Source organism: Sparus aurata, chromosome 1 (assembly GCF_900880675.1).
Source record: "Sparus aurata chromosome 1, fSpaAur1.1, whole genome shotgun sequence".
Classification (NCBI taxonomy): domain Eukaryota; kingdom Metazoa; phylum Chordata; class Actinopteri; order Spariformes; family Sparidae; genus Sparus; species Sparus aurata.
Genome location: NC_044187.1, coordinates 18,102,085 through 18,129,610, shown reverse-complemented (window position 1 = coordinate 18,129,610; position 27,526 = coordinate 18,102,085). Strand labels below are relative to the sequence as shown.

The 27,526-nt window shown below is 43.5% G+C and overlaps 1 protein-coding gene across 2 annotated transcripts in view; it reads left to right on the top strand.

The window, feature by feature from the left end:
* Positions 1 to 27,526, top strand: part of ctnna2 (catenin (cadherin-associated protein), alpha 2) — a 383,489-nt gene that overhangs the window by 264,314 nt on the left and 91,649 nt on the right. The window contains exon 1 of one of the 2 annotated variants that reach the window (XM_030412828.1): positions 2,392 to 2,555. The exons of the other annotated variant lie outside the window; for it this stretch is intronic. The gene's annotated coding sequence lies outside the window, so the exon portion shown is untranslated. Of the gene's footprint in view, positions 1 to 2,391; positions 2,556 to 27,526 lie in introns of those variants that run through there. 2 annotated transcript variants of the gene reach the window in all.

Sequence of the window (27,526 nt, the reverse complement as noted above, 5' to 3'; positions counted from 1 at the left end):
TATTGCTCTTGGACAACGGGATGCATTTATTGCACATAGGTCTTATGTCATAGCTGTAGGAAGACAGCACTTCCCTGCATTGAAAAAAATCTTCAAATATGGATACACCTACAGACGCTATGGAAGTACTTGGAACATTTTTATAAAGCAGAGCTAATGATGAATCTCTCCGATGAACATCGGTAACTATGGCAGATCTTCTGCTATAACCCCTTTGCCGTGTAGCATATAGAAATTATTCTGCACCAGGCATCCCTTTAATAGGCTAAGAGTTGCCAAAGACACATTGGGCCTGTTGCATGTAAATAAGGGACTGGTGCAGCATGTCCTTGTTTCCACAGCTGAATCAATTCACCAGCCTGTTATCATATCAGTGCTCATTCAGATGATGTGCAACAGATTAATCAATCAGATGTAGAAAGGTTCATATGTCCCTCCTAGTGCCTCAATCTGTGCTGTTTCCGAGACGGACTGACAAATGACAGCCAATATTTTCAAGAGTGATGTCTACATGTCATTTCCTGAAAATACTGGTTGGACTCAAGCAGCTGTGGCCATTGTAAGGAATACATTTTATGAGTCAGCTTAAGGAAGAGAATAGATGTCCTTTGAAGTCATCAATCCCCAAACACCCACCATGACAGTAAGTCCTATCCCCTGATCCGTCTTCACGCAGTGCACTTACATCATGTCCAGATATTCTGTGGCTTTACTGTTCCTTATTCCTCGTAACTAATAGCAGCAACAACTCTGTTTGTGGCTTGAGCTGCTGTGTGGCTGGACTGACAAAGCCCACATGAAAGGATAGTGGGAGACATAATCATTTCACCAGTTCAGCCAGCTCCAGCAGTCTTTGAAGTGGTTGCACCCCGGATCATTATGGCAAGGGAGCACACTGTTGTCTCGCTCTGTACAGTATGTCTCTGTTGTTTGTGTGCACAGCGGCTGTCTCTACGGTGGGCTCAGTCACAATAGGCAGCAGGTACACTAGTGTTATCATGCTATCATTAGCATGTTTTTGTTTGTTTCGCTGCTGGCTATGTTTTGCTGTCGGACTTGAGGCCATTTTTTTTTCCCTTTCCCCAAACATCCTAATCCCTGATTAGTGCTACCTACACACAGCAACCCACCCGGAAGAGCAGCTTGAGTCATCATTATCCTGGTTTACAAAAAAGACGCATAATATTCTGTATAGTCCTTGCTATTCCTGACAACCACCACCCTCACATTGATAGCAAGACCTGGCAGCTCTGGAGAACTCATTTGCTGGTCACATGTTTTGTATAATTTAAATTCAGTTCATTCTTGTGTGCCTGTGCAGTGGACTATTTGAAACCGGTGTGTGTCAGAGATAACTGGTCTTTCACATCTCCCTGTGCACAACTTCTAACTTTCGAGAGGCAGGGTGTGAACAAATGGAACGGGGCTAAAATATTCCAGCGTCAGTGAAAAACTTGTTTTCACGTCAGTCATTTCAGGTTAATGGAGTTACCTTGCTGACTTGTAACCCCCTGCTCTACACGGTCTAGCTAAGAGGTCGCATAAAGAGTGGTAGTTTTGGCAGATGCAAACAATGAGTGGAAAGAGACGGTCAGGTAAGCAGGGATGGAGTCTGAGGTAGATGTCAGGGTAGATAATGCTTAGACACAGCAAGTCAGTCTTTTCCATCACCTTTCTGCCTCCTCTCATTTTATAATTTAATTAGCATTGTTTTGCTTAAATTCACTCATGAAGGTTGTTTCTATGTGTGTCCTCACCGCAGGTTTTCCATTATTTGATCATTTCAATCATTTTCGATTATTTGACTGGGAAAACTCCGGACATATTTTACTTTCTCCATCCAGAGTAATCCACCCATAAATACTGTACGATTTAAATTTTTATCAGCTTTTCTCTACTCTTGCAGCTATAGCTTGTTGTTGAGTGTCAATGTCAAGTTGTCAAATACTTAAAAAAAAAAAAAAAAAAGTTTTTTCCAAACACTGTGACTTTAAATAGTTTTATTACATGAAAAAAACAATCCAAGTTTTGTGTCCCATTCTCTTTAAGAGCCAGACGCACCAGGAAATGACACATATTAACAGGGTTCGTACGGGTGCTTGAAATCCGTGAAAGTGCTTGAATTTCAATGTTGTATTTTCAAGGCCTAAAAAGTGCTTGGATTTTAGTTTCAGTGCTTGAAAGTGCTTGACATTATAACTCTTATGTCTTTCACAAAATTGAGATGGACTGGATAGTTTGCTTATTACAAGGAGAAATAAAATCGGTAAGAAAACCGTATGTGGAGATGTTTTCTCCTGGGCTCCGCTGAGCCTCTCTGCTCCTCTCTGCGACCTGCCAGTCTGTGTGTAGCCCCGCCCCTCTTAGAAGAGCGACAGCAGGAGATGACAGAATGCCGGGAGGCTGCTGTTTCAACGACCACTGGCTTGAAAATTATAAGTACAAACAATGGTTATGACGAGGACCGAATCAAAGAGTGGCGTCATGCAAACTCTGCAAAAAAGATGTGCAGATGTGTGCAATGGGAGAGTCTGCGCTCTAAAGTCACATGACATGTAAGTGAAGACTTTTTGAGTAACTTAGGCCAACACTGCATGTTAACACTTTGTTTATGCTAACCGCTAACGTTAGCTAAACCATAACAAGCTAAGGAATAATTAGCGGACCATTAATCACGTTACGTGACCTCGTTAAGTTAGCGCCTGACTGTCTGTGTATGCAGTCTGTGGCCTGTGTGTGTATCGTCACACATGCAGCCTGGTAGCAATAGAAGGATGGCTGAGGAGAAGGTTGAATTTGATGCAATTTGGACTGATGACACGTTCAATATTAATAAACTTTGATGAATAAGCGAACAGCTATCTGTGCAGCACAGAGCATCTCTCCTCTGCTGACAGCCAGTCAGTAGACGAGTCACTCACACTGGTGAACAGTAGAGCTAAAGTGCCAGAGTCAGAAACTGACTGTTCAGTTTGTCTCTGTGACGTCACACCAGGCACTGACGTCAGTCAGAGCTTGAAGTGTGAAAAGGAAATGTTCACTTTTCTCCACTTCTCATTACTTACTTCTAATAAAGTAAATTAGATGGCAAGCCAAGACTTCTTACAGATAGGTGACACATTTTGACAGTGTTGGGCAAGTTACTCCAAACATGTAATGCATTATTTATTACTTGTTACTGTAATTTCAGTAACTTTATTACCTTGTGATATTACTGTATTCTAATTGTAAGGCATTACACTACTATTGCATTACTTTTAAGTTACTTTCACCAACATATACAACCACTAACACTGAAAACAACAGTTTTTGAAAGGGCTGGCCATACTGAACATGAATTGCAGCGTTAAAATTGAAGCATTTGGGGTGCACTACCTGTTTCATGAGAATATTTACATTGAAAAATCAGTATGTGTCATAACTTTTTGTTTGTCAACACCTTGATCGTTATTAACGTAAGGGAAAGCATTTTCTAAAAGCTTATGTCCTCTAGATGTGATTAAACATGCATGATGCATGGACTTGTCCCACCTTCCTCTATATATCAGGGACAGTACATATTCTTAGAATGCATCTACATTGTATTGAAATTTTTTGAAACACACACACTGATTTCCAGTGTAGCCTAAATCTGTTCATGGGGCAGAAAGTGGTCGTACATCTCAAAATGGTCGATGTTAACACTCAAATTCAGTTTGGGCAGACCTTTCAAAAACAGGGGGGAGCCTACATTGTAAGGCCCTTTAGCTAATGTTTATTGTGTTTAACAGAAGTTTTTGTATGTTTTATCTGGATACAAACTAATGTAACACAGACTGACATTATGTCGCTATATTTATATTACAGTCAGTAGCCCAACAGCACTAACCTGTTGAGGCAATAATAGCTTACCTTGTCATTGCTAGCCTGGAAGGGGATCTTGCTCACAATTTTTATAAAAGACGGAGAATCCACTGTTGAAAGTGGCAGCATGTCTTTGACAACATACTCTGCCACCAGTCTCCTCGCTTCTTGAGGTTTAAGCATCGCAGTACAGGAGAATGTTTTTTTCTCCGCTCTCATCCTCAGTTTGCTTTCTTTTGGTCACTAGCTTAATGTTAGTGTGACACCGCTCTAGATGTTTCGTTAAATGACTTGTGCTATTTTGCGAGGTAGAGAGATCTTTTGGTTTTGCACACAAAATGCACTTAACTATAATGTTCTTTACATCCTTCCACTCATCTTCTCCTCGATCAATAGTTCTCTAGCATTATATGCATTATAACACGCTACACGTTACTGAGATTTGTACTGAGTAAAATATTACCTTTTTTTGTTTTTGTAATGCCTTAAATTACTGTGTTACAGCAAAAAGTAATGCATTACAGTAATTGCATTACTTTTGTAACGCGTTACTCCCAACACTGCATTCTGAAACATAAAAATCTATGTCAAAAAAGAAAATTACAGGGTGCTCTCAGTCTCTCATTGTCTCGGTGCGAGTGTTCCTGAAGAACGCCAAGTGGCTTCCATTTTTTTGGATAAAACTTTGTGTTCTCCTTTAACTTCTAAACTTCTTGCTATTATGAAACATGATTTTAGATGTTCGCAGCATAATACAATGTACAAAAATGAGTGTATATATCCCTGTAGATATGTATTTTACCCCAGCAATAAGGTGCTGGAAAAATTTGAAAATGACCCTTAAAAGTGCTTGAAAAGTGCTTGAATTTGACCTTGAAAAATGTGTACGAACCCTGTATTAAACATTGGTACTCATCTTTACTGAGGGAAAGGGGTGTGATCCTCAGCTGCTGGACCCTCTGCCCTGCCATTTCACAGTCATCTGTTCCAACAACAACTCTGTTTTATTGCATATAAAAAAAGTACATTGATATTTACAGTGCACGGTTTTCCACGGATCTCAGTTCGCGGATCAGGTGGTACGGGTCATAAAAAGATCATAAATTGATCAACCTGATCAATAACGGGTGAGATGAGAGGGTGAAATACATCCTCAAATAAGGAAAATATTAATGTATCTCTGCATTAACATGTGCACGAGGAACAGCTGATAAACTCCATTGATTATTTAAAACTGCTTACTCGTTACCTTTGGAGAGTTTATAAACGTAACTACACCATAAAAACAAAGAATTTCAATCGGTTGTTATATCTCCTGTAATGTTTTTGTATGTCTTTGGCTGTCACTCTGGGTTGGTAATGCACAGCATTAGAACTCTACATTCATATTTTTTAAGCTCAGTAAATACATATAATGTTGGACTTGAATTTTTCCCATTTGTCTGAGACATTGAAATCTTCCAGGATACAGGATATGTAGTAATTTTCGGGGAAACAGAAACAAAATGTTATGAATATAACTTCTATTCCCTGAAGGAGAGGAACGAGGTACAACACATATATTATGGGATATCATGCCCCCACGTGGCCTGACTGAAGACACCTCTATTCACGCCTTTACGGCAGATGACCTGTGGTGACGTATGTGCGGCCCTGCCTGCACATATATATGTGCACCGCCACAGTCATCCTTCAGTTCGATAGCCGCTCTTCACCGAGCCGGAGTCAAACCTCCAACACTCTAGTGCATGGTAGACCCAGCAGAAAGGACAGAGTGAGCCACCAAAGGGGCTGTGCGGTGATGACCGACTGGCTGCAGCGCAGATATCACTCACAGAAACCCCTTTAAACAAGGCCCACGGGGCTGCCATGCCCCTGTTTGAATGTGCCCTGACACCTTGGGGCAACAAAAGACCACTGCTGCTGTATGCTACGGAGATAGCCTCCACAATCCAGTGGGACAGCCGCTGTTTAGACAGCGCCTTGCCCTTAGCCGGATTAGCAAAACATACAAACAACTGGTCACATAAACGCACAACCTGGGTGCGGTCTATGTAAGTGCGTAGTGCACGCACAGGGCACAAGGAATGTAACCTCCTCTTCTCTTCAGATGCAAATGGAGGGGGGCAGTAGCGCAAGAGCTCAAAAGTCATAGAGCTATAGGCTGCGGGGATAATCTTAGGCAAATACGCCGCATTCGGGCGCAGTGTAACCTTAGACCCATCCAGAGTGAACTGGGTACAAGAGGGATGCACAGACAGAGCATGAAGGTCGCCCACTCGATTTGCAGAATTCAGAGCAAGTAGCAGTGCAGTCTTGTATGAAAGAAATTTCATATCTGCAGACTCAATAGGCTCAAATGGGGGTCCACTAAGAGCCTCAAGCACCAACGCTAAATCCCATGAGGGAACGCTGGGTTTAAACACAGGCCTCAGCCTGCGGACTCCCTTCAGGAAGCACATAGCAAGAGGGTGAGCGCCTGGCGTCACTCCATCAAAACCAACATGGCATGCAGATATAGCTGCCAAATAGACCTTAATTGTTGAGAAAGAGAGACCCTTATCCAGCAGCTCCTGAAGGAATGTCAAAACATCCACAATAGAGCACTGAAATGGGAGTACATTTCGGTCCTGACACCACTGCTCAAACGCCCGCCATTTGTAGGCATATAGGCCCCTAGTAGATGATGCCCTCGCACTCTGGATCGTTGCCACCACATTTGGGGGCAGACCCTGAGCTATCAAGTTGGACCTCTCAACGGGTAGGCATGTAGTCGCCACAGCTCTGGGCGTGGGTGAATCACCTCTCCTCCTGCCTGGGAGAGGAGGTCCCTGCAAAGAGGGAGCTGCCAAGGCCTCGCCACCAACAGACTGATTATCTCGGCGTACCACGACTTCGCCGGCCAGCGAGGAGCCACCAGGATCAGGGAGAGCCACTGCTGGCGCACCCTCTCCAGAACGGACAAAATCATTTCCACCGGGGGAAATGCATACAGCAGCATGTTGGGCCATGTGTGCGCTAGCGCATCCATTCCCAGTGGGGTGTTGCGGTCCGTTATGGAAAAGAACAGGGGGCAGTGGGTAATTGCTCTGGAGGCAAAAAGATCCACTTCTGCCCTGCCGAAGCGGTCCCATGCACTGCATGAAAAGTGGGATTTTCGGCCCCGTAAACGCCTGGAAATCTCCCTAATTTTCGGCAGTTAACGACAATTTACAGGCTGTGAACGTGGCGTTTGTCTGTGCCGAAAATTGTCGGAAACGAACCATGACGTCAGCGGAGCTCCCAGAGGTGCGAACGCCTCTAATTTGCATATGAATAGCAGCGAAACCACGCCTGGCCAGAGAATGTGTGGGCTGGCTTGAATATCCTCACTCAGTATTGGATGAAACCACTACTCATAAACAAGCAAAATCACTTGTGATTGGTCACCCTGGGTCATTATAAATGTAAACCCCGGTGGGAATATATATATATATATATTATGTTTATATATTTATATTTATATGATTTATTCATTCATTTATATTTATGATATCATCGATGACATTAATTAATTTACTGAGGAAAGGAACATTTGCCAGGAAGGAGTTGTTTATTCAAAGAAAGAGTTGTATTAGCACAAGCACAAACACACAGCATGTACAAAGCATAATTTGCCCACACAACAAACGGGAAGCTCACAAGAGGCCCAAAATCCTGCAGCACCGCGAAGTGTCTGTTTTTGCAGACGTCTGTAGTGCGCTGCCCTGTACTTCGGAATCGCATCTCATGTGACAGCAGTGTGGCACAGAGCTCGGTGAGCTCCCTGCTGCGAAAGGACGGAGGTCGCACAATTCATCCAGACACTCCGTCATCTTGTGCCGTCTTCCTGCTCAGACGTCAGGTCCATGGCAGCGCACTTCCAAAGGTCCACCTCATCCTCAGCTAGCACACTGTCTCGCTTCCAGCAGCTGTAAAAATAATCAATAAAGACGATCAGTACTGCGCGATGCACTGCGTATGGACACAACACATCTATTATTTTATAGAATAATAGTCACATTGACCAAAAACGGATCTAATCTAATAAATCTTACCCTCTTCGTCCTCGATCGACTCTGAGCTGAACTCCTCACAGCCTCCGCCTGCGATGCAAGATCTGCTTGTTTGTTGTCCTGCGTACTGTCTCGTAATGTCTTACAGGCAGCTGGAAAACAATTAAAAAGACTGGTATGAATAAAGAAACGTAAGTCACAGTAAAATTAAGCGAGGGAGAAAACAGTAACAGTTACTTACACACAATGGCGTCATTATCGGCATCGTGTAAATCTGGACTTGCAGACGTGGCTCCGAGCTAACAGGAGGTCGCGGCCTTGTTATGAGGCGAGGTTAGTCTGTGAAAACAAAATGCTCGCAGCGATAAACCTCCGTGTCCCTCTGCGGCAGCGAAGCTCCGTCCGTCGGCGACATTCTTCATGGCGACCCGGCAAAGCTTCTCCCGTCCGCGCAGACGTCCTCTCGACAATGGCCGGGCCGCTAGCCTAGCTCCTGCTAGCTAGCTTAGCCGAACTTGCTTCATGTCCAATAAAACACAAACACTTTGACTGCGATGGAGAGTCCAACTCACACACTCACAGCACGTCGTCCGACAACAGTTCACAGTCTGTTAGTGATAAAACACGACACTGACGACACACACAGTCCACTGTCAGCTGCTCGACGCCATTAACTATCCGCTCCTTCTTCCTCGTCACTCACGCTCCGGTCAACCCGGAGGTGTAAAAACTCTTACAGGTCATGAACTCTCACACGCAATAAGAATTACTTTTCAACTGCTTTTAAAACATTCAGAACCCATGAAATTATAGAAATACTTTTTTTTTTTTTTTTACATTTTAATATCTTGGTTATCTCAAAATATTTCATGCAAATTTTAACGTCTTAACAACTGGCGTTTTATCTTTAACTTGTTCCCAGGAGAGAGAGAGAGAGAGAGAGAGAAAAGAATAAATAATCTTTTTTACATAACATTGGCCATTGCTAATGACATACACAGTAATTAATCTAGCATACTTTCATTAAATAAATCCATTCAAGCTCAAATATAAGGGTCTATAATTAGGCTATACTGAGCCTGATCTATTTATACCAGAGATTTTCTTAAAATGAAGTTAACACCTCTTAGAAAAAGGTCACCTGGGGTAAAACTCCCCCTGCAACCCTGATTTGCATTTGTATAGCTCACAGCATTTTCATTTACATGTTAAAGCCTCCCCTGCAGTGATATCTGAGCCAATACCAGTGGGTGCAATCTCCACTCCCTCACAAGAGGACCTCACTGCATGAAAAGTGGGATTTTCGTCAATATGCGGCACTGTAGATTGACGTGGAATTTCAGGTTTGCGGCTGCACGCGGCAATTTGCAGGCAACACTGAAAACTGACGTAAATTGTCGGAAATTGACGTGGGCCTTGCTTGGCAGTTGTCCCCCAATGACCCCCCTCCCCCTGATACTAGGGGAGGCTTTAACATGTTAATGAAAATGCTGTGAGCTATACAAATGCAAATCAGGGTTGCAGGGGGAGTTTTACCCCAGGTGACCTTTTTCTAAGAGGTGTTAACTTCATTTTAAGAAAATCTCTGGTATAAATAGATCAGGCTCAGTATAGCCTAATTATAGACCCTTATATTTGAGCTTGAATGGATTTATTTAATGAAAGTATGCTAGATTAATTACTGTGTATGTCATTAGCAATGGCCAATGTTATGTAAAAAAGATTATTTATTCTTTTCTCTCTCTCTCTCTCTCCTGGGAACAAGTTAAAGATAAAACGCCAGTTGTTAAGACGTTAAAATTTGCATGAAATATTTTGAGATAACCAAGATATTAAAATGTAAAAAAAAAAAAAAAGTATTTCTATAATTTCATGGGTTCTGAATGTTTTAAAAGCAGTTGAAAAGTAATTTTTATTGCGTGTGAGAGTTCATGACCTGTAAGAGTTTTTACACTTCCGGGTAGACCGGAGCGTGAGTGACGAGGAAGAAGGAGCGGAGAGTTAATGGCGTCGAGCAGCTGACAGTGGACTGTGTGTGTCGTCAGTGTCGTGTTTTATCACTAACAGACTGTGAACTGTTGTCGGACGACGTGCTGTGAGTGTGTGAGTTGGACTCTCCATCGCAGTCGAAGTGTTTGTGTTTTATTGGACATGAAGCAAGTTCGGCTAAGCTAGCTAGCAGGAGCTAGGCTAGCGGCCCGGCCATTGTCGAGAGGACGTCTGCGCGGACGGGAGAAGCTTTGCCAGGTCGCCACGAAGAATGTCGCCGACGGACGGAGCTTCGCTGCCGCAGAGGGACACGGAGGTTTATCGCTGCGAGCATTTTGTTTTCACAGACTAACCTCGCCTCATAACAAGGCCGCGACCTCCTGTTAGCTCGGAGCCACGTCTGCAAGTCCAGATTTACACGATGCCGATAATGACGCCATTGTGTGTAAGTAACTGTTACTGTTTTCTCCCTCGCTTAATTTTACTGTGACTTACGTTTCTTTATTCATACCAGTCTTTTTAATTGTTTTCCAGCTGCCTGTAAGACATTAGAGACAGTACGCAGGACAACAAACAAGCAGATCTTGCATCGCAGGCGGAGGCTGTGAGGAGTTCAGCTCAGAGTCGATCGAGGAGAAAGAGGGTAAGATTTATTAGATTAGATCCGTTTTTGGTCAATGTGACTATTATTCTATTAAATAATAGATGTGTTGTGTCCATACGCAGTGCATCGCGCAGTACTGATCGTCTTTATTGATTATTTTTACAGCTGCTGGAAGCGAGCCAGAGTGCTAGCTGAGGATGAGGTGGACCTTTGGAAGTGCGCCGCCATGGACCTGACGTCTGAGGAGGAAGACGGCACAAGATGGCGGGTGTCTGGATGAATTGTGCGACCTCCGTCCTTTCGCAGCCGGGAGCTCACCGAGCTCTGTGCCACACTGCTGTCACATGAGAGACGATTCCGTACGTTCAGTACAGGGCAGCGCACCACAGACGTCTGCAGAAACAGACACTTCGGTGCTGTAGGATTTTGGGCCTCTTGTGAGCTTCCCGTTTGTTGTGTGCGCAAATTATGCTTTGTACATGCTGTGTGTTTGTGTTTGTGCTAATAAAACTCTTTCTTTGAATAAACAACTCCTTCCTGGCAAATGTTCCTTTCCTCAGTAAATTAATTAATGTCATCGATGATATCATAAATATAAATGAATGAATAAATCATATAAATATAAATATATAAACATGATATATATATATATATATATATATATATATATATTCCCACCGGGGTTTACATTTATAATGACCCAGGGTGACCAATCACGAGTGACTTTGCTTGTTTATGAGTAGTGGTTTCATCCAATACTGAGTGAGGATATTCAAGCCAGCCCACACATTCTCTGGCCAGGCGTGGTTTCGCTGCTATTCATATGCAAATTGGAGGCGTTCGCACCTCCGGGAGCTCCGCTGACGTCATGGTTCGTTTCCGACAATTTTTGGCACAGACAAACGCCACGTTCACAGCCTGTAAATTGTCGTTAACTGCCGAAAATTAGGGAGATTTCCGGGCGTTTACGGGGCCGAAAATCCCACTTTTCATGCAGTGCCTCCCCTGGAGAGAAGGTCCGGCCCCAGGTTCAAGTGCCTTGGAACATGTGTGGCTCTGAGAGACAGAAAATGAGCACTGCACCACAGCAGCAGAGAGTGAGACAGTTTTAACAGGGGGAGGGAGCATGTCCCTCCCTGCTTGTTTATATAGGAAACCACCGTCGTGTTGTCCGTCCTGATCAGAACGTGATGGCCTGTCAGAACGGGACGAAAATGCTTCAGAGCTAAAAGAGTCGCTAATAGCTCCAGGTGGTTGATGTGGGGCCTGCATTGTGCTGGCGTCCAAACCCCTCTCACTGCTGTGCCCTCGCACAGAGCCCCCCAGCCCCTCAGGGATGCGTCTGTGGACACCACCTTGCGAAAAAACCCTCCCTGGGGACCCCTGTTGTAATAAACCGGGTTCCCAGAGCGGAGCCAACGCCGCCTCGACACATTTGGTGAATGTTCAGGGGGCGAGTGACAAGACGAATGGCAGCACCAGGTATTCGTTGGCTGTGCCCTTGAATGCAAACCTTAGAAACTGCCTGTGGTCTGGGTGAATCGCTACGTGAAAGTAAGCGTCTTTCAGATCGATAGTTGTAAACCAATCTCCCGGTCTGATCACGCTCAGTAGCTGTCTGAGTGTAAGCATTTTGAACCTGTAAGTTTGTAGGTATTTGTTTAACACTCGCAAGTCTAGAATAGGACGGAGCCCTCCACCTTTCTTCGGAACAACGAAATAACGGCTGTACCAGCCTTTGTTCGTTTCCGAAGCAGGAACAACTCGTATCACTCTCTTGTTCAACAAGCTGTTTATTTCTTCCCCCATAACTGCTGCTGCTTCGCCTTGTACAACTGTGTTTATTACAAAGTGAAAGCGAGGTGGCCGGGCCCCAAACTGTAAACGGTAACCCATGGCAACGGTTCTCTCTACCCAAGGTGAGACTGTGCATGCGCGCCACCGAGGAAGATGAACAACTAGCCAACTGACCTGCAGCACTGTGGGGGAGGGGCTGTCACCCTCTAGTGTGCCGGGGGGGGAACAGCAGCACTGGTCTGCTCCGGCTTATTTGATTTGCAATGTTTTGAGAACAAAACGAAATCTTTATTCGATTCAATAAATGCACATTTACAACATTCACACAGTGAACAGCCACCATTTTGGGGGCATTTGTGTGCTTGGGAGACTGTGTTAGGGGAGAGAAGCGCCTCTCAGGACTTGACCCCTGAACAAAACTTAAACGCGGCCTTTTTGGCGGCAACAACCGAGGGACAGCAGTGTCTCCCTACTGCTGGAGTCCTTCTGGAGGCCCGGTGGCGGACCCTTGCTCCAAGCCGAGGGGCGTGGGTTCTGACCGGGTGCATGCTGCTTCACCGGCTGGGGTCCCGACCTTGCCGGCATCGCAGACCTCTTGGGAGGAGGCGCAGTGCCGGTTTGTGCAGGTTGGCTGGCTGTTTGGGCTTAGCGTCCCGTCTGGGGATGATGCTGCTCAATGCCCTGGTCTGTTTCTTACTTAGCTCAAACTTAGCCTGGATGGCGTCGAGCGACTGTCCAAACAAACCGTCAACCGACACTGGCTCATCCAAATAAATAGCTCTGTCCCTGTCTGGAACGTCGGAGAGAGTCAGCCACAGGTGCCTCTGCGCCACCACCGTGGAAGCCATCCCTATTCACGGGGAGAGCACTGCACAGCGGGACACTCGGAGGATGTAATCCGTAGCGATTCTAACCTCGTTAAGGAGAGGGGACAGTGGACTATCAGGAGGCATGCGTGACCCGAGTTCCGCCAGACACATAGCTTGATATGTCTGAAGCATGGTGACAGAGCTCAGTGCACGGGCCGTGCTTGCCTGTGTTCAGTAAATCTTCTCCAGCTGGGACGCAGAGAACCTGCAGTGCTTGGATGGGAGCGTGGTGGGGCCGCCGACACCATGGTTCTGGGCCGTGGCAAGATATGCTGCCAGGGACGCCTCCATAGGCGGAGGGTTGACCAAACCAGCTTTTTCAGCTCTGTTTCAAAAACTGTCCAGGCACCGTGGCGCGGGTAGACAGTGGTTTGTTCCACGTCGAGGTGAGCTCCGCGACAAAATCAGGGAACATGGGCAGGTTGTCCCTGACAGTCATTGGGTTGGGAGGAAGGAAAAACCCCGAGAACCGCGACGGCTTCTGAGCCGGTGGAGGAGAGGGCCAGTCCACTTCCAGTTTCTCAGCTGCACGGCGGTACAGTGAGAGGAAGGATGTGTCGACCTGGTCAACCGGCACAGCAGCGGCGGCGTACTGACCCAACGACAGCGGCTCCTGCTCATCCTCCGATAAGCCATGCACATCCAGGCCGATGTCCAGCACGTCATCGTCCTCATGGTAAGAGGCTAGCCCGGGTAGCGGCTGGCTAGCGCCCTCGGAGGGGGCCGGCTCAAACCCAGCTAGCCCGTCAGAACACTCCATATGGTCTGCCCAGCTCCCAACGGGGTCTCCGACCAAGAGCTCCTCGCCACCGGACTCGGATGAAGCCGGGTCCCTCAACTCGGAGAGGAGGGGTTTGTGCTGTGCAATGGCTGTCTTTCCCAGGACTCTCTCCACAAACTTGACCTGTCTTTCAAGGGTTGAGCCCCGGAGCTGGAGACAGGACTCACAGGACTCGGGCTCGGTCAATGCTCTCCTGGCGTGGACAATCCCCAGGCAGACGGGACACGCTTCGTGGAAGTCCTTTTCTTGCAGGGAGAAGCAGCACCCCTGAGGACAGGGGCGAAATGAAGACTTTCCCTTTGCTTGCTTAGGCTGCGCGCTCATATCGAGACACAAAAACCAAAAGAAAGTAGACGAAATTAGCGCTCTGCAGGTAGCCAGTTGCTAACACCAACAGGGGCAGTTAAGCTAATTTCGAGCTGGCAGTAGCCACAACAAGACCAAGCTAACTGGCAGCAGCTAGTTAGCCTGACTCGGTAGAAGTGTTCTTAAGCGAGGTGAAGAGCATAAGAACTGAAGGATGACTGTGGCGGTGCACATATATATGTGCAGGCGGGGCTGCGCATACGTCACCACAGGTCATCTGCCGTAAAGGTGTGAATAGAGGTGTCTTCAGTCAGGCCACGCGGGGGCGTGATATCCCATAATATATGTGTTGTACCGAGTGAATCGACTGAAAGGGAACCCTGTCTTTAATGATATTGCATAAAATGCACCTTAAGTACATTTTGATTAAACTGTACATACACTGTACACTGCAATAGCCCATCTTGACTCTTTTTCTGTAGCCCTAATCTGCATTAATAATGGGGAAGGTAGATTATTATTGTATTATGAATGCTTAAATCATAGACTATAAAATCTGCATTGTATTGACATGAAAGCCACAAGCCATGATTGCAGTCAACAGCACTATTTGTTACACATAAGATACAGATGAGATACGATGAGTATGTACATAGTTGAGGGTGTCTGACACTGACATCTATTTAATGGAAAAGTACTTGAGACTCCGACCCTCACAGTCAACACTAATGTCTGTATTGTGTTGACTGTCTAGCACGTGGAAATCCCATAATTTGCAACATGTCATTGTCTGGTCTGATCCGCTCCAGAGGGGTGGAGAGTGATGCAATGCAGGGAAGAGAAAATGATGATGAAATGGGATTATGTCTCCTGGTATTAAGAACAGGTCCTTGAATTGGATTGACCCACAGTAATTCCCGTTTCGAGGTGTTCTAGCCGATCAGCAGTATTTGACTCGTATTAAAGCTTCACTCTTTTCAAAAACAGCGTCCAGTACCCGCAGACAGCCGCGTCATGTTTGTGTATGCACATATAGGCGTGTGTGTGATAAATAGATTTTTTCAGCTCTGTGGTGAAACAAAAGTACATCAATGATACTCAATCCTTATTCTCACCCCATTGACTCGCTTGTTTCTCTTTAGCACAGTTCTGCTCTCACAGATATCGCACCACTCTCTTATTTTTCTCACCCTCTCTAACCTTTTCTCAGCCTCTCCCTCCCTCGCTTCTCTTCTCTCCTGCTGCCCTTCCTTCAGTCCCTCCCTCGCAAACTACTTGCTATTCAGTTCAGGGAGGCTGCAGGCAGCATTGCTCTAGCTCCCCATACTGCTGCTGCAGGACTAGACTTTTCTATCCTCTGCTCTCTCTCTCTCTCTCTCTCTCTCTCTCTCTCTCTCTCTCTCTCTCTCTCTCTCTCTCTGTCTGATAACCAGACATTTCCCCTCACTCCTCTTCTTATTCTCCTGAAACTATGCACCTAAAACCTTGGCTGTCCGCCTGACACACTTAATATTTTACCCTGCTCCCTCTCTTCATGCTTCTATTCTTAAACCCCTGCATCGCTCCGTGACATCCCATTGCAAACAACTACGCATAGTGGTGTTTTTCGGAAGCGCATGTCAGGATCGGTAAATTAGCCAGCCCACAATTACTCATGCATACTTTTATCATTTTTCTTTTTTTTAGTTTTTTTTTTCTTTCTTTGATTTTATGGATAGCCTTTTTTGAACTATTTAACTCCCATGATGACTTGGATCTCTGCCTTGAATTTGTTACCATGAAAGTGTCTTTTCAAGTAGGCCAACCATGTAAAGTTCAGCGTCTTCACACGTTGGGTACGTCTTCCAGGGATACCTTGAGTTTTTTATGGGCTTCGGAGCCCTCGAGCAACCTTGTTATGTTCCAGTGCGGCTTCTCCGCGTAAGCTCAATCACTGACTTTTTTTCCGATTGTTTTAGGATACCTTAACTCCTACTATAAAAACAGAAATACGGAGGTTGACAGCATCCTAATGCCATTGTACTTACTGTGGCTAAGGTAGATGGATTATAAGGTCTCAATAATATCTGTATCCTCCCTTCTCTATGGGAATTTAATAACTTCCCTCAAGTTACTACAGATTAATCCATTACAGTATTAACTACTACAGCGTCTTCTCATTGGAGCAACTCTTAACGCAGAGTCACATAAAATGTTACTGCACCGTGGGCAGCTGTGGCTCTGGGGGTAGAGTGGGTCATCCACTAACTGGAGGGTCGGTGGTTTGATCGCCAGGTACCAGCTGCATGTCATAGTATTCTTGGGCACAAAACTGAACCTTAAATTGTCCCCTATGGCGGTTCCATCGGTTTGTGAGAAGGGCTATAATATTGTCCTGGGGTTTTCTGGTTAGAAAGTGCTGTATCGACACATTTCATGGATATAAACAGAGATGTCGTGTCCAGTTTGTATGGAGCCATCAGAAATAATTCTGCAAAGGCTCCTTTGGGTAAACCAAGATCTGATCTCAGCCCTAGCAAAAGTCTGATGCTAACAGTATGTTAACATGCAGCATGGTCTGCGATCTGTACCATTGAAATGTTTCCAGTTGAATTCTGGCTGGGGACCTTCGCTGCATGTCATCCTTGTTGGTTTCCCTCTGTGTTCCCTGTTCATTCACTACTGTCATCTCAATTAATGGCAAAAAATATGCTATACATCATTTAAAAGAAGCCCCAGCTCAGTCAGTAGAATAAATGTTGGCAATGTACTTTTCTTGAAACCATGGATTTGTTGAAACGCGTTGTGACAATGCTGTGCTTATTGTCCGGGTAGGTTAAGGTACAAAGAACACATGGGCAGCGTTAGGAAAAGATCATGTTTTGGCTCACCTGGCTCCATTGCCAAAAACATAGCTGGGTAATGCCCCAAACTCATGTCAGAAATATCCAAGGGTTTACAATACTTCACTATAAATACTAAACTATTTTTGCAAAACTATGTTGAAATTGGTTTATTTATTTTTTCTATTTTTTTAATGACTGAGGAATTAGTTTTTTGTGTTGCATGAATCTTCCAATTAACCGTGTATCCATGCACACAGGGTGTTAATCCTTCATTCTGTGTTTACCCAATCCTAAACAAACTGCTCATTTCTGACTTACGATGTGCTTGATGATAAGCCAGATGCTTCCTCTCATCCACAGCCTGCTTGACCACAGATGCTAATAGCCAGTGACAGGCCCCACAGTCTAAACATGAGCCAGTGTAATGAGAGGAGTAAGCAAACAGCATCAGCCATTAAACATAAGAGAGCTTGTGCCAGAAGGATCTCTGAGTCCTCCTCAGGCGATGTCGTTCTCAGCTGCATTAAATCTAAGTTACAGGAGACTTCCAGCACTGTTGGAGGGACTAAGGGCAACCATGTGAAAGGGGGAAAAGAGATGAAGCCCTCGCATAAGCCATACATGGTGCTGACTGTCCCCAGGCTCCACACAGGAGCTCTGGATATTCATTAATTTCCTCATCGCAGAATTTTAAAAGGGTGACCATGTGTACGGTGTGTGTGTGTGTGTGTGTGAGTCAACAATTCTCAATAACATTGCTAATAAATGTTATTGTTAAATACTGTATATATTGTTAAATGTAACAGTGTTTTTCTTATGAACAGCATAATATAATTTACTTTATTGAATACATTATCAAAGATTTAACAACCTTTACCAACATGCCATATTGTTCAGTTAAGAACTAAAAGCAATGATTTTTGATAATCCCGGTGAAAAAAGTTGTTCTATCTTTTTCGTAATGAGATAGACAGGGTAAGTATTATGTAAGACCACCCTCAAAATTGTAAATGATGTGAAGAATTTGTGGATCAAGGATATTGAGCTACATGTTGTGCATGAGGAGTCCAAAGGACAAGGATTGAAGGCCACTGCCTGAGGTCATTATCACTTTCATGAAACCTCATTAATAAAGGAGAGTCTGGTGTCAGGTACATGCATGTCTTTAAAGACATCCCATAAACGATCGATACCGACAACACATGGCGGAAGAGAATAACATTTTACTCCCTTTTTGTTTCAGTTTAATTTCACTGTAAACAGCTGCACGAACAAAACAACTCATTTAAGACAGTCACAAAAATAGCTGAAGCATGTGAAGCCCTGGGAGGCGAGGTGTAAAAATAATGTCTTCAGTCAGTGTCATCTAAAATCCTGTGTACAGTGCAATGCTGCTCACCAATCTACAGTGCCTGTAGCTCCAGCACACAGAGAAAGGTCAAGCCCTCGTTTGTCCAAACCCCTGCTACACACTTTGTTACATGATCAGTTGTGTGATTGGTATCGTGGAAGGTGAAGGTGCAAAGATAATCCTCCAGTTATGAGTTATTATCTTCTGTGTACGTGATAAACTTGTATCCATCACTGACCACAAAGTTTTTTTATAAGCTGTACAGCAGGTTAGAATTAAGTTTTATTCGTATACTGTCCGACTTCGAACATACATTCTACATTTTTGTTTCAAGTAACACAGTAATTCTACTTTTTATTAGACAACGCAGGTTGTACAACAAAATTAAAGCTGTTATTCCTTTATGCTATCTAGACATAGAACCCATATGCAGATAAATAAATTTAGAATTGAATAACGTAAAAAATCTATATTTATTATTGTCATTTACTTAATCTTGATCTTCTCTCTGAGAATATCTCAGATGTACACCTTAACAAATACTTCCTGTCATTAAAAAGTAAATACATTCTTAGTAGTCACCATGTCTGCATGGGTTTCCTCCTGTTTTCTTCCTCATTCTGAAGACATGCAATTGAGTTGGAGATGCTTCATTGTCTATAGGTGTGAATAGGAGTGTGAATGGTTGTCAGTCTGCAGTGTGTTAGCCTGTGATAGACTGGCAGTCTGTCCACACTGGCTGTACGCCTGTATTTGAGCTTGGATGGACTCCATCCCTAAACAACCCTGCACAGGATACGCAGGTAAAGATAAAAGATGGATGGATAAACAAGAAATAACATGTAATATGTATTATTTTAATTCATATTTTGTACACCTTTGATTCCTTTGAAATAACATTTAACAAGCCGGATTCAATGGGTATGAATGTGCTTCAAAACATACTCATACCGTATTATAAATTCTGTTTCTGTGCTTATTTGCTTCAGCCTTGCATTGTGCCTGCGCTGTATATTAATCAGTTTGCCAGGGGGTTAAAATGGCTATAATGAGATTATGATATGGCATCTATTTCTGTACTTTGTTGACGCATCATCTAATTTTTTAAAAAATAACAAAGGAAAAATATTCTTATCTGAACCGCTCATCTGGAAGTATTTTTCTCAGCTGCAGGCATTGCAGCGTGTTTTCCTTCTCGGTATCCTGTAATCAAACTAGCTGATAGCCACTGCTGCATCTCTTTAAGTTCCACTTAATGAGAACAAGTCAAATTGGCCCATCAGCTGAGGGAGCACAACTTATCTTAATGAGGATCTGGCTACCCATTATCTCCTGGTAACCCGACCAACATGTTACCACCATTATCAACCCCCACCCCAGGCTCACACATACACAAACACTTTCTCACCCTCTCGTTATCAGCTCGCCTTCCCCTTTAAGCCCACTGCAGACAGTATAACCACATTGGACAGTAATTGTACCTCTCGCTCCTGCCTAATTGAATTGACAAGGAGCCGGAATTGATGTCATTTAACACATTGATCTTGGGAGACAATGAGACTGAATGCCTCATGCCCCCTTTCCTCCCCCACTTGTCTTCTATTTTCTTCTCTCTGATTCATCTGCCCATTCCTTTGATTTGCCATGTTATTGCCTATGAATTACCAGATTCATTCCTCACTCCTTTCACCATCCATCGGTTTCAGTGTTGCCTCGCCTTTGTAATTCCTTCTCACCTTTGTTTCAAGGGTGGGACAGAGACATGGCGATAGTAAAAAAAAAAGTTCAATGAACGAGTGAATGCCGCCACCTTTTCTTTTTAGATACAGCAGAGAAATACTGATCACCTGCCTTTTTATTGACTTTGTTCATTCTTTTCTTTCCAGACACGAAAGCTTCTGAAATCCATTCACACAACGCTCACAAATATCATGAAAATTAACATAGACAGCAGTCTCAAAGAAGCATAAACAAAAGCTGTTCCCCAGCCCTACCAAAAACATTTGACTACAAATGCATTTGACAAATATATGTATTGGCCGTCTCTGCAATAGCACTTAAATTTGGGCCCTAGCTCTTATTTTATGGCTCATAACAACTGGAAAATGGAAAACCAACATACCTCATACCCAAGTGCCACAATCTTCTGGTAGCATTGTATGTCTTACTCCACCATTACAGGTTTGGAGTTAAGAGATGCAGTGAATCAGTTTGCGCTGTGGTGCACCACAGACTTACATGACTTACTTTAGGAGGGCCTAAAAAAGCGAACACACTCAGGGCCCTCGGCCGTTCCGCCAGCGTGCACCGCGCACCAGCCGTCTCCTGAGTGGGCAACAACAATTCTGCTGTTACTGCCCCCATTACCCCGCGTGCTAGATTCTTATTTTCAGACACTCTCCTCTATCTTCCTCTCTCCAACTGAGAATGAATGAGTGCACACCAGGGGGTGGAAAATAATGGATGGGGACAGTTGGGAACATTGTCTGCAAAGCACCACAGGGACTTGTGTTTACCAGAAAAAACGAACATGCACATTTCATTATGTGGCAGTCAAAAACTAAACAATCAGTGCTGCTGTATGGGAGACAATTGATTCAACAGCCAACTGTGATGTCAAGCTTTTAATGGCTGCGAGTTGGAGAGCACAATTGCTCACACACACACAGGTAACACCTGGATGAGAATGGAGGGAAGTCAAATAGTTTCCCAGATAAACACTGTGGACACATAAATGCAATAATGTGACTCGGTTGGTCTTTCCCAGTCTGGTTCTCTCTCACACACACGAACATGCAGGCTGATACATCCACATATTAAGCCATAGTTTTGATCATGGCAGAATGAATATGAGCCTGACACATTGACTAACCTATGACTCAGCATTGTGGACTGCCTTATTTATAAAGTTTGTGATGGGGAAATCATGCGTAGTGATTTTAATTGGGTGTTTTATGTTTTGCATGTTTTGCAGGAAACCAAACATAAGCGAAACATTTGTCATCGCATGCTGAAGAAGTTTTACGTATCATTTCAAGCAGAAGAGGAATTACACAATAGGGGAAGCATCTATTTTTAGTTATAGACATACTGTAACTGTCAAAAGAATGCTGCATTGATTTTTAAGATTACACAATGAGCTGTGTAGGGATGGGTACCTTTCACATTTGAACCGATACGGTACCGATACTCAGTACCTGCGAATCGGTACCGGTATAAATCAGTACCTGTTTTCGGTACTTTTTTGCGTATATGTGTGGTAATTAAAGTTATTTTGTATATAAAAAAAAATAGTCAAAACTTCTGAATTTTTAATATTTGTTGACGTGTCTATCCATGGTCACATTATGCTTGATTTTTGATGATCTAAGTACTAATAATAACAATCATGGCGACAAAAAATTAACAAAGTCTGCAAATCAAGATAAGAAACTGCAGCAGCAGTGAACCTGCTTTCTTTTTTTCAGCAGAATAGAGATATAATCCATGAAAGAAAATTATAACATATGATATTGTATAAAATAAAATTTAATTATAGTAAAAAAAGAGTAAAGTTGCAGTGGGCTACTATTATAAAAATGCACCATATATAGTTTTGGTTATTATTATTATTATTATTATTATTATTTGTAGTAGTAGTTGTAGTAGTAGTAGTAGTAGTGTTTTTCTGCATATTCTTGACTTTGAATGGGAGCATCTGTAACGCTGCAGTTTCTCGTAGGGCATCAGTGAAGTATTTCTGATTCATATTAAGTCAGTTATTTAAACTTAAATTTAATTAAACAAGTTGACAGTATGGTAGAAAGATGTCACATTTACAGGTCAGGATCTGGTTATTATAGACACAGATTAAATATTTAACTGTCATGTATCATCACAGAAACAGCGTTACATACATTAGCAGCTATAAAAACTGGTAAAAACATTATAAAAATACATATTGTGGTTTGGTGCGGACCTGTAGACTGAACATATAAAGTAGTTCATGTTTACAGTCATCAGAGAACGTTACGATGTTTTTGTTTCCTGAATATATCCGTACGTGTGTGCATGTGTAAATGAGAGGCATTAACTTATGGCACTTTGTAGAAGTGAGCTTTATAAAGTTCACTTCATTGACTTGTATTAGTTCACGGGGCTGAGCTGCCTCCTCCAATATAGCGGCGACGTTGACGTGCAGTGGTCCCAGCGCTCAATGAGGCGTCTATGTGTAGCTATATATGTGTCTATAGTGAAAGCAACAGCCGGGGAGTTTTAAAACCAGGAAACAGCTGATCACAGCAGTCAGTCCATCCCTTCATCCGTGGACGTCAAGATGAGCAACTGGACAGCCGCTGAGATCCAGGAGATGCTAGCGTCTCCTCGGTCTCTGTAGCTGTCTTCGTTGTCCGCTTCTTGTTGTAGCAGCAAGCCACTACCGGTCGCTACTTTCAAATTAAAAGCCCTTCGCTAAGAACCCAGTTCTAAACTCCAATGGGGTGCAATGTAAAGCTCTTATTTTGAAGACAAATTTGTTGTCTTTCTGACAGAGAATGCAACGTACTTTACGCCGCGACTTCCGCTCTTACTGACGCCCGTGAAGGTGCGTTCAGGTACCGAAATGTGGTACCTATTGACTTCACGTGAATCGATACTCGGTACTTCGGGGGGAATTCGGTCAGTACCAATAAAAGTACCGAATTCGGTACCCATCCCTAGAGCTGTGGCTTTTATAAGAAGCTATTCTCTTCAATAAGTACTGCTCTGTTGTCAATCAGTGCTCAGAATAACAGGTGCTGGGTTTTGTCCCCTTAGACTGACATCACTGTGCTGTTTTAATCTCCTTAACTCAGATTAAAGTGTACAGAGTTTTAAGAAAAAAACAGCTGGGATTTCTGATTCCAGAAAATAAAAATAAAAAAACAACACACACACACACACACACACACACACACACTAATATTATTTATTGGTGTGTCTGATTATGGTATGAATAAGTAGAGAAGTTTATTGTGTCATCCTGAGCCTGACCATTTTTTCTTTCTCTCAGTTCAATTAAGGTTGTAAGTTATACATAAAATCACATGAATATGTCAGAAGTGTCCTCAGACAGGTTCCAGTTAAGCCCCTTTTTTTTGGCAGTGAGCATCTTTAATCCTGTGCGTCCCTCTGGTCCCTTAATGACACATTAGGCTCCTTAGGCACTACAATGACTAATGATGTCATGTCCTATGCTTTGGCATAGCAGAGCTTGTCTGTGCATGCACATCAAAGTGTGAGTGCTTATATGAGAGTGTGGCGGATAATGGAATGCCACTGAATGTTATCCTCATTACCTCTCCTCCCTCTATGTCAATCAACAAACGGCTAAAAGCTGTTTCTGCATTTTAAGAGGTACGGCTTGCAAATATAACAACATCACACATACAGCACAGTAGACATATTTCTGGTCAGGTGAATCTCAGACATATTACTCACATTAGGAGGGCTAGTTTTCTTCCTTTCAGATTTCTGCATTGCTCCATAAAAAAAAGAAAGAAAAAAAAAGATTGCATCATGTGATTGCTATTAGAAGACGGGGTGACTAACTGTAGTATGAGCCTAGAGACAAATGGCTCACTCCTAGTGTTTAACATCCATATGAAAGAAAGCCTGTGCTATATGAGCCTTGGCCAAGGGCAAGCCAGCAATACATTATACAGAGAAGTATCTGTTTTTATGGCTACAGGCTCTTTTCATTTAGGAGCACTCTCACATCAGTGACCTTACACACATGCAAATTCCCCACAGTAAGCTTGGACAATGCCAAATTCAAACTGAAAAAATTGCAAAAAATCTATTTGTAGGTGTAAAAAATAACTCTAAACCTCTGAGTGTCAGGTGGTCAGTGTCACCATGTTGTGGGCCTGAGTTTTTTTTTATTTGTAGCCCTCTCTCTCTGCTGCTCTCTCTGTGTGATAGGAGACATGTTCAGAACCCATTTGGAAACAGTAATTTTACAACCTGATCAAGGCATTGAAAGTGACAATCAATGTTAACCTACGGGCGACTTTACAATGAGGTGGGCGTGTGATGGTGTATCATTTAGTTCTTTGTGACACATAGATATGAGCCGTTCTGTTCCACTCAATTATCAAAAGGGCAGGACAATAGTGCAGCAACACAGAGATAAGCAGCCACATTTTGTGTCTCATTAAACAGGATAATGACTAAATAGCCCCTTTATTTAAAGCCCTGTTGTTATGGAGTTGTGGTCAGGCTGTCTAGAAGAAACCCTCATTCGGAACAAGCTTAGGTGGATGGGGATCTGTATCACTAGGTATGTGTTGTTCTGCAAAGGCCAGTGAGAATTTTGTTTTTTTCTCCTCATGCTATGCTGGGTATAATGTCCAATGGTTGCCTGGCAACGGCACCATCATTGTGTCTGCTTGTATTTGACAAAAGACCACTGTGTCTTACAACCTGTTCATCATCCTGATTAACATTTTTTGTTAACCTACCACAGAAAACATTGTTCTTGCACTGCCCCATCTCTAGTCCCCACTTTAAGTCTATGATGTTGGGACATCACACTATGACGCCACATAAAGTATTTGCATAATTTATGCGTAGTGGCTAGTTGGGCTACTAAGGATTAATCTTTGCATAGATGTTCTGTTGTTGTTAGCGCGCATCGCTCAAGTATGTGGGAACTGACCAATCAGAGCAGACTGGGTATTCGGGAGGGGCCTTAAAGAGACAGGAGCTGAAACAGAGTGTTTCAGATAGATGGGGAATTAAGTGCTTTTTTAATGTGTTTTGTGAGCCTTAAAGCATGTAAGCCTATTCTAGCAGTTACCCAAAATAAAATTATGAAACTGAAAATGAGCATAATATGTTTCCTTTCATTAACCCCCAGCTTCAGTGGTATGTCAAAGTATCTTCAGACTAGACACTGAGCTCATAATTGCTCATGATGGCTGTTCCATTGTGTATGATTGGCTGAGCATAGAGATACTGTGAGGTGATTTGGTCAGGGAGTGCTGTATCGCTGCTGATGAGCAGGTCAACAACTTGTGTGGCAGCCTGTGCCCCATTCACACGCCATTGGGATGTGGGGATCCTGCGCCCATTTTCCGCCTCTGTGTGAATTTCTCAGAGGTGGCGAGGGGGGAAATTTTGCTCCGGTGCTGAAATGCCTCTGGAGGTAATATCAGGGGCGCATTATTGGCAATCCGAACCATACCGAAAAATACCACCACGACTGTCAGCCCTCCAAACCGAGACTTCAGTGATCTTTCCCGCAGAAAACAGCCTCCTTCCCAGCATGTGACAGAGTCAGACAGCGTCCAGTTTACTGATGACGATCATGTAATTATTTAATTTAGAGCGAGAAACATAACTTTGTCACTTTCCAGGATGTTTGGTGGGTCAGGATCTCAATCACAACACATTATAACAGCATCCATATCATTATAAACTATCTGTGGGTTTAGATTGACAGAGGGATACCGTGGAAACACAATTATCATTGTGGTGTGTACCGTCACGCCTCCCCTGGAGCCACAGCGCCGGCTTTCTGTGTGAATTACACAGCAGTTTGTCTTCAAGGTGGCGATGCGTCGCGCTGTATGAATGACCAGCAGCGGAGAATTTGCGAACCGCCGCTGCGGCGATAATGTGGCATCTCTGTGTCAAAGGGGCTAGTGTTTCAATGTGTGCATGAATAGGTGATTGTGAGAAGTGTTGAGTGGTGGGTAGAACAGAAAAGCACTATATAAACGCAACTCCATTCATCATTCACCATCCAGAAACAACTTATTCAGTTTGTCAGTTGTAAAAATAAAATGACAGAATCATTATTCATTGACATTTGACTTCAGTGTTGATGGAAGGGAAGCCGTGTACAGTATGTAGCAAATTTACGGCTGTCACACATGTAGCACTTTTTGTTAGCTTCACAGTCAGTTAAACTCACAAGCTGTGCCCTAAGCCCCACACCCCAATATTGTTATTGTGCATTCATTTTACTCTTACTTTACTCAACTTGTTAGAAGTTAATAGTTTTACCCAAAACATCAACATGTACTGAACATACTCCTTTTAACTATTCCCTAAACATCCATTTCTGTATAAAGTAATCAATACACCCCAAACCTATTTTTTCTAACAGTAACAGGGACTGTTATACCCCGAGTGTCTGCAGAGAATTTGGGGAACATCTTCTACCAAGCTATGGCAACCTGTTCAACATTATGCAAATACTGTATCTGTTAAATTAGTGACAATGCTTAACATTGTGACCTTTAAATAGTCATCCTTTATTCCTAAACAGTGCTATTTAACCACTTTCCACTACCTAAGACCCACATGTATGCATTTCTCTTGAGGAATCAGAGTACAGGATCATTTATATGAGTCCTGGAGCAGAAATGATTCACTCCAAGACACTGACAGTATCTTTCTAACCTTCAGGCCAAGCTTCCATCCAAAGTTTGATAGTAAAAGAAATTTTATAACTGGAGTCGTATAAATCAGCCCACTCTTCTCCATGGTCTCTGAGCAAAAACAGTAGAGCTTGTAAAGTGGTAAATGGAGTGCTCAGGTGGCATAGCGGAAACTGGAGCCTCTTCCCTGGCCAGGCTTTTCAATGAACAGAATTGGCAAAATTTCTATATGAAAGGCAGTAAGAGCTGACGTCCTGGTAGCTGCCTTGGCAACTCCTACTGGTTGGTCTGGATGCGTATTAGCTGGAGAGTAGGGGAATCTGAATAGAGAGAAGATCCGTGTTGCTCTGCCAGTGAAACTCCCCGCTGTCAGGTGAGAAGAAGCAGCTGGTGACTCCATGTGTACCAGGTGAAGCACATGGTAGTCAACACCCTCCTAAAGTCACCAGTAGGAGTTGGCAATGACATGAAGTGCAGCACACAGGGGAATTGGCGACAAAGAAGTTGATACTTGCCAGATACGCTAGTTGCTAGGTACCAAACTGTTTGAGACATGTTTCCACTGACTTGGGTCTAATCATGGAACATCACAGTACATGTTGACACAAGTAATGTGATGAAGTGCATTTTCATACTTGCCAGTTGACACCAAATATACCCCATAAGCTTTGTCTGGGTCACTTTGCAAGAAAAGTACAGTGTGAAATATATGGTGCAGTATT